Source organism: Echinops telfairi, unplaced genomic scaffold (assembly GCF_000313985.2).
Source record: "Echinops telfairi isolate 266 unplaced genomic scaffold, ASM31398v2 ScPeMD7_18;HRSCAF=68, whole genome shotgun sequence".
NCBI lineage: Eukaryota > Metazoa > Chordata > Mammalia > Afrosoricida > Tenrecidae > Echinops > Echinops telfairi.
Window position 1 is genome coordinate 83337844 of NW_022103915.1, and position 13336 is coordinate 83351179.

A 13336-nucleotide genomic window follows, 5' to 3' on the forward strand; every position below is an offset into this window, starting at 1 on the left:
TCTACTGAGAGCGGTTAGCAGGACACCCGTCCCTGACCGCCTGGTCAAACAGGGCAGCAGCGAGGGTCACTCGGTCGGGTCGTTTTCCCACTTCAATGGCCTGCCAGAAACAGCAACGACAGCTCACCCGCCGCCGATGCCTACTTCCTCCTCGTTGTCGGCGTCAGGAAAGTGCCACTCTCGAGAGATTCAGGAGCTTTTTCCAAAGACAGCCTTTGCTTGTGAATAGACATCCGTACTTGCGCTCCAAGCGGAACCTTCCACGTGCTCCTGTAATCCATCCTAGCCCACTACTTTGTACCTCGTGGCCGCCTTTATCCCGCCGCTCTTCCTTCTCCGTCTTCTCCACACTCCCAAGTTGCCTCTCCGCAAAGAAGGAACGCAGGCCAGTGACCCTTCCCCTTGCCTGACCTGACATCCCTCCCTGCCTATCCCTTCAAAGGCAGCCCACGTTCTTGGCTCCTTCCACTGCCTCAGATCCCATTCATTCATTAACTCACTGCACGAGAAACTCCTCTCTCTAAGATCATCAAGGTCAGCTTCACTGCCAAGCCCCGCCAGCCTGCCAGCCTGTGGCGGGTGTGTGTGTGTGTGTGTGTGTGTGTGTGTGTGTGTGTGTGTGTGTGTCCCTCCTCCAGATACCATCTCTAGCCTGCCCTGGGCCATTGTGGACAGTCTGTGTGAACCCAGGCTCACCTGCTAGGCCTGCCCTGCGCCTGGACTCAGCTGGTCTCCAGCATTTTCCTGGGTTCTAGGGTTCTCATGCAAACCCAGCCGGGAAGTGCAGGGACATGGGTGTCCCAGGTGCGAATCTCACCAAGGACAGGCCTGGCCAATACAGGGCCCGTTCCTTCAGAGAAGCCCGGGGAGCATTCTCTACATTCAGGGCATCTGCTGGAAGCGAGCCTCCTCGGCCCTACGATTACAACCTTGACGAGCCTTTACCTTGAGCCTAGCCATCATGACGGCCTTTGCCTTACACCTGGAGCCGAGGAACCTCCTTTCCCATCTCGCTCTCTGCATCCCCTCACTCCTGTTTCCAGGGATCACTGCCCCCCCCCAAAAAAAAAAGAAAAACCATCTGCAGCTAAACCCATGCTCAGACTCTTCTTTTGGAGAAACCCAAGCGTAGGTGCTCTCAGCTAACTCCGGTCCTTCTCTGCTCCCTGGGGTTACTCGATCCTGATTCTGCTCCCAATGGCGAAGGCTCTTCCCTTTCCTCCCTGGCTGCTCAACTTCTGGCCTGACGTGCACTTCTTCCTCCCTCCCTTCCCTTTCCCTAGACGCTCTCACGGATGCCACGCACCTCAGTCAACTCCTGTCTCTTCCTGCCTGGTGGGAGCTCCGTTGGACAGGTCCTGCTCCCACGCCCCTACAGAACCCATTCCCACACAATCTATGTCCCTTGGACATCACCACTCGCTCCCTCCCTCTCCTCACTCAAATCTTCTCTCGTGAAAAACATCCACTGCCCCCAAGTCCGTTTTCACTCAGAGCGGTCCTGGAGGCCAAGGTAGACCTGTCCTTGTGGGCTTCTGAGACTGTAATCCTTAAGGGAACAGAAAGCCTCATCTTTCTCCCACAGAGCAGCTGGTGGTTTCAAACTGCTGACCTGGCGGTTAGCAGCCCTATGTGTAACCACTATGCCACCAGGGCTCTCTTTCATGAATACCTCAGAAATGTTTCTAGACTGGGTTCCCTCTCCTCCACCCCCACTGGCATGAACTCAATTCATGGCCTCATTCTCTCTCTCTTTAATTGCTCTAATTGTAGTCTGCTAACTCCCCACCATCAGGTCTTCCCTTCTGGATCCGTGTTCCAGGCAACCACTGCCTGGGCCTTCCCAAAACACAGATCTGACCCCGGTCCACACTCAAAACCTTGCCGCAGCTTCCAACGGAAAGCTAAGAAGCATCTGTAAGTCTGTGGCAGAGGAGGACTCCACGCAGGACTAATCCCGCCTCAAAATCACAGGTGCAGAACACACCCTCTTCCGCCCAGGACCTGGTCTAAGCCGCACACCTTCCCTGTCCAGTTCTCTTAACAAAGGCGAGGCAGTGTAACACTCTCAGAAAGGAACTTCCTTAGACATAAAGGGCAAAGAAAATCTGAGGAATAGACACACACTCACACCAAGCAGCAATGTTGGAATCTCCAAAAACATTAAGAAGGCACCATTCTTCAAAAGACATACAGTCTAAACTAAGCTAATAGATATAAATACAAATGTAAAACCTTTAGCAGCACGAGAGAAAAGTTTTGTGTCCTTAGACTAGGCAGAGATTTCTTAAATGCAGCACCAGAAGTGTCATCCGTAAAAGAGGAAGGGGGGGCGGGGCAGATAAATGGGATCTATCAAAACTAACATTTTGACCCTTCCAAAAGCACTATTGAGAAAATGAAAATATAAACCACCGAAAAAGAGAACATATTTTAAATAATATTTCTTTTTTTTAAAATAATATTTCTGAAGAAAGACTTAGCATGCAGAATACACAAAGATTCTCAAAACTCAATAATAAGGAAGCAAAGCACCCCTAGGATATGGGCAACAAAATGTGAGTGGACATGTCAGCTAACAAGATGTAGGTATCGCAAATAAGCTTGTGGGGGGAAATGCTCAACATTTCACCAAAGAAGACAGCTGGAAAACCCAAACAAACCCACTCTCATCGAGCCGATTCTGACTCATAGGGACCTTATGAGGCAGAGTAAAACTTCCCCTTGGGCCTGCCAGGACTGTAGAGCTTTACGGAAGCAGTCCACCAGGCTCTCTCCCAGAGGGGCCGCTGGTCTCAAACCGGTGGCCGTTCCGTTAGCAATCCAACTAGCATCCCGCTGACCCCAGCGCTCCCAGTCACCGAGGAAATGCAATGAAACCACAATGAGATATCACTGCACATCTGGCTATCAGAACATTGTTTGTTGTTGTTGTTGTTGTTGGGTGGCATCGAGTCGGTTCCGACTCATAGCAACCCTATGTACAACAGAACAAGACACCACTCAGTCCTGCACGTTGCTCACAACTGTGATGGGCAGCTCATTACTACAGCCACTGTGTCCATCCCTCCTGTCAAGAGTCCTCTTCTTTCCCTCTGACTCTCTCTCCGCTCCACCAAGCACTTCCAGGGACTGGTCTCTCTTGATAGCGTGTCCGGAGTACAAGAGACAACATCTCGCCAGCCATGCTTCCTTAGGGGCATGCTGGCATCGGAAGACTGCCTGCAAGACAAATGTATTTGTCCTTCTGGCGGTCCACGGCACGTTTGCTATTCTTGGCCAACACCATAACTCAAGTGCATCTGCTCTGATTCTCCTGTAGGTTTGGCTTGCAGGTGACCTTTCAGAAGCAATACAGGCTTCTCTTCTGCAAAGATGTTGGGTGGGTTTGAACCGATAACCCTTATGTTAGTAGTCAAGTGCAAACCATTTGTGCTACCCAGGGACCTACAACTACCATCATCACCACCACCTCCAAAAAGGAAAAGATGTAGGACCTTCTAACACAGATAGTCCATTGCGGTTGCGATATGATTTTCTTTCAAAGCACTGGGTTGGTGCGTTAGTCTGGGTACGTTAGAGAAACAAATCCACAGAAACATACGCATAAGAGAGGGTTTTATATAAAGGGTAAGTGCACATCAAGAAAACATCCCAACCCAGTGCTGCCCAAGCCCACAAGTCCAACATTAACCCATATATCTGACACCAATCCACAAAGTCCTCCTCCATCTCACAAAACACACTATGATGCTGACTGCAGGAGGAAAGCCGAATCAGTGAACGTGTAAGCATCTCAGCACTGGCAGGGGTCTCCACACGGCTGCTCCAGCACCCAGGGCTGCATGGGTGTAAGTCCATGTTGCTTCTCCTCAGGAATGTCTTGCAGGAAGTGAGCCTCGCCAGCTGAAGCAGGGAACTGGCTAAGGCAGTTGCACCCTGGTCCGACCATCAGAAAGCAAGAGACCTGAGAAAGGCTCGGGTCACCGAGCCACTTATCTCTCTGCCCTTCAATTAACCTCACGTGTTTATCAGCCAGGTTGGCACAATAAACTAACTACCTCAGTTGGTTTGTTTTATTTCACTTTCTGAAGGTGATTTGTTTTTGTTTCGTTTAGGTCCCGACCACACACCCCACCAGTGAGGGGGATGGAGCCATCCTGGTGTGTTAGGAGCCCCTCCAGGTTATCCTCTTTCTCCAAAGGTCCAGGGTTCTTGTTCTGCCCCTTCCAGAAGCTCAGCACATCACGTGGAGGATTCTCAGAGTTCGTGTGTCACTTCCTTTGTAACAGGCTGGGCTACAGGTTAACTTTTGGAAGTATCTTTGGAAACTCATTCTCAGGCAAAATGCCAAGAAAAGAAACACGTGATGAGGAACGGACTTAATTTTTAAATGTTGGGGGGGTGGGGCTAAGAGTGTGTCTCTATCCACATATATCTGTGTTTTCTCTTCCGCTTTTACTTGTTTGTTTACTTTCCCTCCCCTCTTCCCTGCTCTTCCCAGACACCCGCCAACCTTCAAAGTCTGCTTCTTTTGGTGTGATAACCATTCTTCTTCATAGTTGATTTCATTTGCATTTCTCTTATGACTAGTGGTCACAATCATTTCTTCACATTTGTTGGCTGCCTGCACACCGTCTTTTTGGATTTTCTATGTCTTCTGCCTATTTTTTAATGGATTATTCGTGTTTTTCTTATCAGAGCATTGCCATTTTCTATACACTTTAGAGATTAGCCTTTTTGCAAAGAAAGCAATGCCCAGATTTTCTCCCAATCTGTGGGTTCTCTTTTTACTCTTTTGATGTACATAAATGTTGTATTTTTTGGTCTTCCCCCCACCCCCAACAGTTTTATTGGAACATAATTTAGATACAATTCAATAGTTCAATTATTCAATTATTCAATCATATCAAATGTATTTGTAAGATATTTGATCCCTTTATGATGTCTTCTGTAGTGTGGTGTTTTTCATGATGTCGATATTACGTAAAGTGATCTATAAATACAACATAATTCCCAACCAAATCCCAGCACTGTTCTCCAAAGAAGTGGAAAAACTTTATACGGAAAGGAAAGAAACCCAGGACAAGCAAAACACTACTAAAAAAAGAAACAAAATACATTTATGTACATCAAAAGAGTTAAAAGAGAACCCACAGATTGGGAGAAAATTCTGCAAAAGAATGAAACAGGACCCACCCTTATACCATACACAAAAGGGACCATCAGATAGGGTAAAGATTTAAATATAAGCCCTGGAATTAGAAAAGTCACAATGGGAGAATGAAGGGCAGGTTTAAGGGCCCTAGTGCAAAGCATAAACACACTACCAAACAGAAAGAAAAATATTCACACCCCAGGAGACAAAATAGAGGAAGTGAACCTCCTAAAAAAACATACAAAATGGAAACAAAATAGAATCTCCTAAAAATATGCCATTTGAGTACATCAAAAGTCTATCAAAAAGAGTAAGAAGAAAACACAGAGCCTGGGGACAACTTTGGGGGCAATGATAGATCGGGAAAGGGGGGCAATCTCTGAAGTCTACAGAAAACTCAGCACCTTCATAAGAAAAACCCGAGAATCCAATTTTTAAAAGATGGCATCCAGGCAGGCAACAATCATATGAAGAAATGCTTTAGGTCACTAGCTATAAGAGAAATGCTCATTAAAAATGACTATGAGATACTACCTCACACTAGCACTGAATAGCAGAATTTTTTTTAAAAGTAAGTAAATTCTGGAGAGATGTGGAGAGACTGGTACCCTCATACACTGTGTAAATGCAGAATTGCACAGTCACTTTGGAAAACAGAATGGCCTTTCCTTAACCAATCCAAACAGAAATACTATAAGACCCGGCAGTCTCTCTCCTCGGTAGATGCCCTAAAGAAATATAGAACAAAACACAAACCTATATATGCACACCTGTGTTTATTGCAGTGCTATCCACAATAGCTAAGAGATTAACCAAAATGTCCATCTGTGGATAAACCACCCCCAAAAACGAAATTGTACTTAGCAATTCCTCTGAGGAGAGGAGCTTACTAGTACACATTTTCCCCACTAGGTGAGCAACTCACTCTGAGTTAGTGCACCCAGTGGCATCACCTAAAAAGGTTCTCTCTGGTCATAGTGAATTTTTTTCAAAAAAGCAGTTTTGCTGGAACCTCGTTTTTTGTGTGTGATTGCCGATTTCAGAGAACAGTGTGCAGCTGTGAAATTTTGTTTCCTCCTCAGGAAAAATGCCACAAAAACTGTTGTGATGTTGAACACAGCTTACAATGACAACGCTATGAGAAAAACTCAAGTGTACAGGTCATTTTCTTGTTTCAAAAGAGGTGAAATGTCGATTGATGACAAATCTCATTCTGGACATCCGTCAGCTTACAGAATGGATGAAAATGTTGACAAAATTCGAGCACTTGTGCTAGAAGACAGATGATGGACCATTGAAGAGATGGGGAAGTTATCTGGACTATTTTGGAGCTCAGTTCAGCGAATTTTAACAGAAGATTTGGGAATGAGAAGGGTCGCTGTGAAATTTGTGCCTTGGGTTCTGACTGATCAGGAAAAAGAGTGTAGACTGGAAATACAAAGAACAGCTGCAAAGTTACCCAGACTTTTTTCCAAGGTCATGACTAGTGACAAGACATGGTGCTATTTTTACGACCCCAAAAGCAAACATCAATCAAGCCAGTGGAAGACTCCATTGTTATCTTGCTCCCTCAAAGCTTGTCAAGTGAAATCAAAGATCAAGACAATGCTCACTTGGGTGTTTTTTGTTGTTGTTGTTTTTTTCTAATGTGAGGGGGATAGTACCTTTGGAGTTCATTCCACCAGATCAGACTGTTAATCAAGCTTTCTATTTAGAGGTTCAGAAAAGATTGCGTAACAGTGTGTGACCAAAACAGTCTTGATTTGTGGCAGATGGGGAACTGGTTTTGCCACCATGACAATGCACCTGCTCATGGAGCCATCTCAGTGTGCCAGTTTGGGGCAAAAAACAGCATGCCTCTTTTGCCCCACACACCTTACTCACCTGACCTCACTCAGTGTGATTTCTTTTTGTTTCTGAGAATGAAGAGGGACATGAAAGGACAGCAATTTGACGATGTAGAAGAGGTGAAGAAAAAACCGAGGGAGGTGATGTGAGCTATCCAAACAGATGCATTTGAAAAATGCTTTCAAGACTGGAATCACAAATTTGACAAATGTATTAAGTGTAAAGGAGAGTACTTTGAAGGTGACATGGTTGTTTTGTTAAAAAAAATTAAGTTAAATACATAGCTTTGGGGAGGGAATTCTGGTTTTTTGAGGGGTACCCCCTTGTACAGTGGAATATCATGCATCTCTAAAAAAAATGATGAAACTGTCAAATACCTCATAACATGAACGAATTTAGAAGCTAATTTCAGCAAAGTTAGTCAATCTCATAAAGGAAATTACCGTATGAGACCACTATCATAAAAGAAAAAAAATCAAGGAAGACGGTGTTCACACCAAACGAAGCAGACTTTGAAAGTGATGAGGAGTTGGGAGAGGGCGAGGGGAGGGGGCAGAAAATAGAATACAATAAAATGTAATGTAAAAAATAAAAGAAAGAAGCATCCAAGCTGATTCAATCTTTAGGTTGATCTCAAAAATAAATTATTTTTAGTTTTTAAGAGCACAGCTTAAAGCCGTGTCTGGCAGGAGAGTATGCATGCCTGGGACCACTGTCCGGGAGTCTTGCCATCATATTTGAGCAAATACACATGGTCCCATAGCCAAGCCCTGATGCCTTATCATTCTGGAATGTTGGTTATGAGACAGAGGTTCACGTGAATCTCCGTTCAGGGCTGGGAATCTCTCTGGTACCTGTACCTGCCACAAGGTAAGGATTATTAAGCGCAGGGAAGGAAACAAACAAACGCCTGTACAGGCACAGTTAAAGGCAAGTAAGTAAGCCTCCACCATGAGCAAAACAGACCTCGCCAGAAAAATCAAAGTCTGCCAAGCCCAAAAAAAGAAAAGATAAGAAATCATTGCTGATGTCAGGTGGATCTTGACTGAAAACAGAGGAAAACAGAAAGATGTTTACCTGTGTTTTCCTGACTGTGCAAAGGCATTTGGAGTATAGCACATGATAGAGAGCATTCCATAGAATGGGGGTTCCAGATCAGGATCCACACAACCCTTACGTGTGCTCATTCGGAATCTGCAGATCGAACAAGAGGCTCGTGGTTAAAAATCATGTACATCGGCGTTGTATCCTTTCACCACACTTATTCAATCTACATGCTGAGCAAATGCTCCGAGAAGCTGAACTGTATTGAATAGAATATGGCATCCAGATGAGAGGAAGGCGCATTGATAATCTGTAACAGATGATACACTCCTGCTTGCTGAACGTGAAGAGAACTTAAAACATTTGCTGGTGAAGAGTAAAGGCAACAGTCTTCGATATGGATTATATACCTCAATATAAAGGAAACAAAAATTCTCACAAGTGTGTCCATAAGCAATATCATGGTAAACAGAGAAGAGATTGAGGTTGTCAAGGATTTCATTGAAGTCCCATCCACAGTCAGCACTCATGAAAACAGCAGTTAAAAAATCAAATGCAATGTCTCTGATATAAAGTTCTTTCCTATACACACACACACACAAAACAAATGATTTGTTGCGTTAGAAACATTTGCTGCAAAAGACCTTTATTTTTTAAAAAATAGATTTATTGGCATATACGTCACACATCATACAATTTAATCACTCAATCATATTAAGGAGATTTGTGCAATCATCACCACAATCAATTTCAGAACACTTCTTCTTGTACTCATTATTGTGATAGCCCCCCTTTTCCACCCATCCTCCCCTGCCCTGCCCCTTTGCAATTATCAGTCCAGTTACCATCTCTGTAGATCCACCGATCCTGGATGCTATATGCCAAATAATACAAAACATAGACAGGAAGCAAATAAATAAAAACCAACAACCATGAATAGAAGAAGAAAAAAAACGAACAAACAGGAAAACCTCATTCAAAAAGAAAGCAGAAAAACTTAAAAACGAAAACAACTTTAGAATGGATCAAAATGAGAGCAAATGATAAGGTATTACATTTTAACCTAATTAGATCTGCCACAATTGGATTTACAATGCTCTCTATCTGATAGTAGGCTATTCACATCCCTGGACTATGACCAGAGGGGATTCACTGGAGGTTTAGTCCATGTGGGGATCCTGTAAATGGATATGGGGCTTCCAATGCTATCCATAGTGGTCTGCAAGCCAGCTGTTCTGATACCATTCCCTCCTTCCAATTTGGATGTTGTTCTTCACAATCCTTGGCCCACACAGGCTTGTATTCTTCCATGTGGACTTCGTGGACACCTCGTTTAGATGGCTGCTTGTTTTAAGACATGCCTTTAAGACACCAGATGCTATTCTTTCTGATAGCCGGGCACCATCTGGTTTCTTCACCACACTTTTCTCCAGCACCCATATCGTCAGTGATCTCTTCATGAGTTTCGATCAGGGCCATGTCATAAGAACTAATTGTTTTTAGATTGGGACTAGAATTAAGTGTGAATCCAAAATCCATCAATGTATCTATGGTTTATATATGTCTCTGGTTCACTTTAGCGGCACTATTATCGTTTTATGTAGTTAGAGAACATTATAAATCACCTCCGTGAGACACAGGTAATTCTATTGATAGTGCCATTAATTTAGGTAATGGTATAGAATTTAAAACACTGTTGAGAAAAGGGAATTATACAAGTATAGGCCTACTTCAGACCCTGATACACGAACTGTCGACTTGTACAGAATAAGCTCTTAAGTGACTGGACACTATTTACACAAGCGATGGGGGTTATTGGTAGGGCAAAACTTTCAAGAACACTCGTGCACAAAGACAGAAATATGCCTACCAGATTAATACATAAGAAATCAAGAAGGACATTAAAATAGTAAATGTCTGGTGGTCCCAGGCCATTATTTACAGTGGATCCTTAAGGCAAGAGAGCCAAACCAAAGTCCAACTACCATCAATCCCACACCTTTGGGGTAGCTGTCATCTAATTCTTAATTAGGACATTTCAGCGTTAAGTCCAAGGGAGTGTGTCTGTTCTCTAAATCTGCTACAGGTGATGCTGAGGTGAATCCCAGTTTACGTAGTGGGGTTTGCACATTTAATCCTTCTAGTGTGGCCTATGATGGGTGTTGTATGCCTCCAAAGGACAGAATCTAAAGTCCCAGGAGCCTATAGTACCTGACCTGGGTCACCAAGGAATAAAAACTAGGTCAAAAGTGTCCAGTGAGGAACTTTGTACTGGGTGTATTCTTCTTTCCTTGGGTTCTCTATAGACGGTGTTAAGCGTCTTTTCCCTAATGGGAGGTTGCTCCCACCAACAGAAATGTAATCACCTTCCAAACCACATACTTGCTCCCCTCCCTCCATGTGGACTTGAATTTCCTGTAGGGTTCGCTGAGCAGTCTTCGAGGAGCACCTGTGGATTTGGGGTGACTGTAGCACAATGTTGTATGGCAGTGGTTGACTGTTCTTCTCCCTCTCCCTCCGTCTTGAGAAATTGATGGCAGCTGAGGTGAGACCTCCTCTGTGGTAGTGGATAAGGTACACAGATAAAGGGGGGAGATGTGGTCCATGGGCACTAACTAGGCAGGCTCTCCACCTTTTTGCATGGGAGACCAGATTAGAAGATTACATGACCTGAGGGCAGAAGCCTGTCTTCCGTGACTTCTTTAGGATATTAAAAAGCAAAGACTAAATTGTGTTGGACCCAAACCATAGTGTTTTCTGGAAATCCACAGGGGTTGCTATGAGTCAGTACTGACTCAACTCAATGGCAGAGTTTGATTTTTTTGGCATAGTATTTTCAGTTGCCTCATATGCATCCAAAAGCTTGACATAAGAAGAATGGATTCATTTAAATTGTGCCGGTGGCAGGAGTGTTGACTATACCATGGGCTACCAGAAGAACAAACTTATCTTGGAAGAAGTCCCACCAGAACATTCCTTAGAAGAAAGAATGGCAAGATTTTATCTCGAGTCGTTTGGTTATGTTATCAGGAGGTGTATTAGTCGGGGTACTTTAGAGAAACAAATCCACAGCAACTCATGTATAAAAGAGAGTTTTATGTGATGATTAAGTGTGCATCAAGAAAACATCCCAACCCAATGCTGCCCAAGTCCACAAGTCCCACATTAACCCATGTGTCCAACACCAATCCACAAAGTCCTCCTCAATCTCACAAAACAGAGGCAATGACGCCGACTGCAGGAGGAAAGCCGGGTCAGTGAATGTATAAGCATCTCAGTGCTGGCAGAGGTCTCCACACGGCTGCTCCAGCACCCAGGGCTGCATCGGGGTAGGTCCATGTGGCTTCTCCTTAGGGAAGTCTTGTAGAAAGTCAGTCTTGCCAGCTGAAGCAGGGAACTGGCTAAGGCAGCTGCACCCTGGTGTGACCATCACAAAGCAAGAAACCGGAGAACTCGAAGGTGAGGCTCACCAAGCCATTTATCCCTCCACCCTTCAATTAACCCCACATGTGTTTATCAGGCAGGTTGGCACAATACACTAACTCAGGAGGGATCAGTTTCTGGAGAAAAAAACATCATGCTTGGTAAAGTAGAGAATGAGGAGAAAAGAGGAAGATCCTCAACAAGATGGATTGACAAAGTGGCTCCAGCCCTGGGCCCCAGCAAGGCGACCATTGTGAGAAGGGCGAAGGACCAGGCCCGTCTTGTTCGGTTGTATAGATCGACTCCACCACACAGCAAGAGTAACAGCCCATGTGTTGGGGACTAGAGATGTCCTCAGATTAGAACCCAGTAAAGCTGGTTGAAGTAATGCCTAGTACTTGTGCACGTACTCTGGGCCAGGAATGAGCTGGGTCCGTTCCTCGCCTTAGTTCATCGCCTCCTCACAGTCACCCAGTCTACTAACTGAAGCCCAGAGGGGCTGAGAAATTAGAAATTAGCCAGACACTGTGGCCAAGGAAAGGAGGACTCTGCATGAACAGAAAGCTGAATTACGGTTGTGATATGGGTGTAGCCATTGATCATTTATGACTGTCCAAATCTCTGTAGTCCTCCTGCGCTGAGGTGTCAGAGCCCTGGTGCCACGGTTGGATGAGCAGTGGACTGCTGTCCACGTCTGGCAGTTCAGACCTAGCAGCCACTCTTGGGGAGAACAGTGAGATCGCGGCTCCCAAGAAGACTGACAGCCTCTCACACCCTATGTAGGGCTGCTGTCGGTGCGAATCCACTTGATGGTATTGCATTTGTTTGCGGGGTGGGGAGTGGAGCTAATGTGGAGTCGAAAACAGTGGGGTGCTTTTTTGTCTTAAGGGTATAGATATGAGACTTGGGCTCTGCCACATTGGACATTTCAGGACGTGGTTCCTCTAGGTGCTCTGTGAGGAAACAGGCTAGGGGCAGGGATTCCACTGGGCTGGGACAGGAGGCAGTCGAGGCAGTGTGGTTCTTCATGAAGACCTCAGTCCCCCTCAGCTTGGTAAGCAAAAGGAAACACCCAAAGGAGTGTTTGACCTCCTTGGAGGCTCAAGGAGAAGAACGAGTCAGGGGCTCTGAGGTGTTGAAGACTCTGAAAACGGAAGCAGCCCAAGGGCATGGAACAGGCGCCTTGTGGGTGGGTCCCTTTCCACACGGAAAGGTTCCCCCCCAAGCCTTTTTGTCTTCGCGCCCTAGTGCTGCTGCAGCACATACCATCAGTGAGTGGCTTCGAGGAACAACAATGGATCTATTCTCCATTTGGAAAGCTCCAGGTCCAGAGCAGGGTCTCACTCAGTGGGTTCACTCCTCACGCTCGGGGGGTCCCTGGCATCGCTTCAGTTCCTCGGCACCATTGGTTCGTAGACAACCTTCACGTCGCAGCCATCTTTCCCACGTGCGTCTCTGGGTCCATAGGCTCTTAATAGAACTCAGAAAGGAGGAGATTTAGAAGCTACCGGCTTGGGTATGGCCTACTTAGTCTAACAAAGAAAATCTCCTTTCTAAACAAGATCATATTACGGGTATAAGGGCTGGAATTGTAATACACATTCTGAGAGACACAAATCTATCCCTAACAGTCTTCTTCTCTGCTCAAACCCGAGTGTGTGTGCGTGTGTGTGTGTGTGTGTGTGTGTGTGTGTGTACAGGGAGCCCTGCTAGTGTAGTGGTTGTGAATTGGGCTACTTAAGGTCAGCAGTTTGAAACCAGCAGCTCCACCCACGGGACAAAGATGAAGCTTCCACTCCTGTCAAGAGTCACAGTCCCAGAAACTCACAAGAGCAGTTCTACCCTGCCCTACAGGGTTGCTAG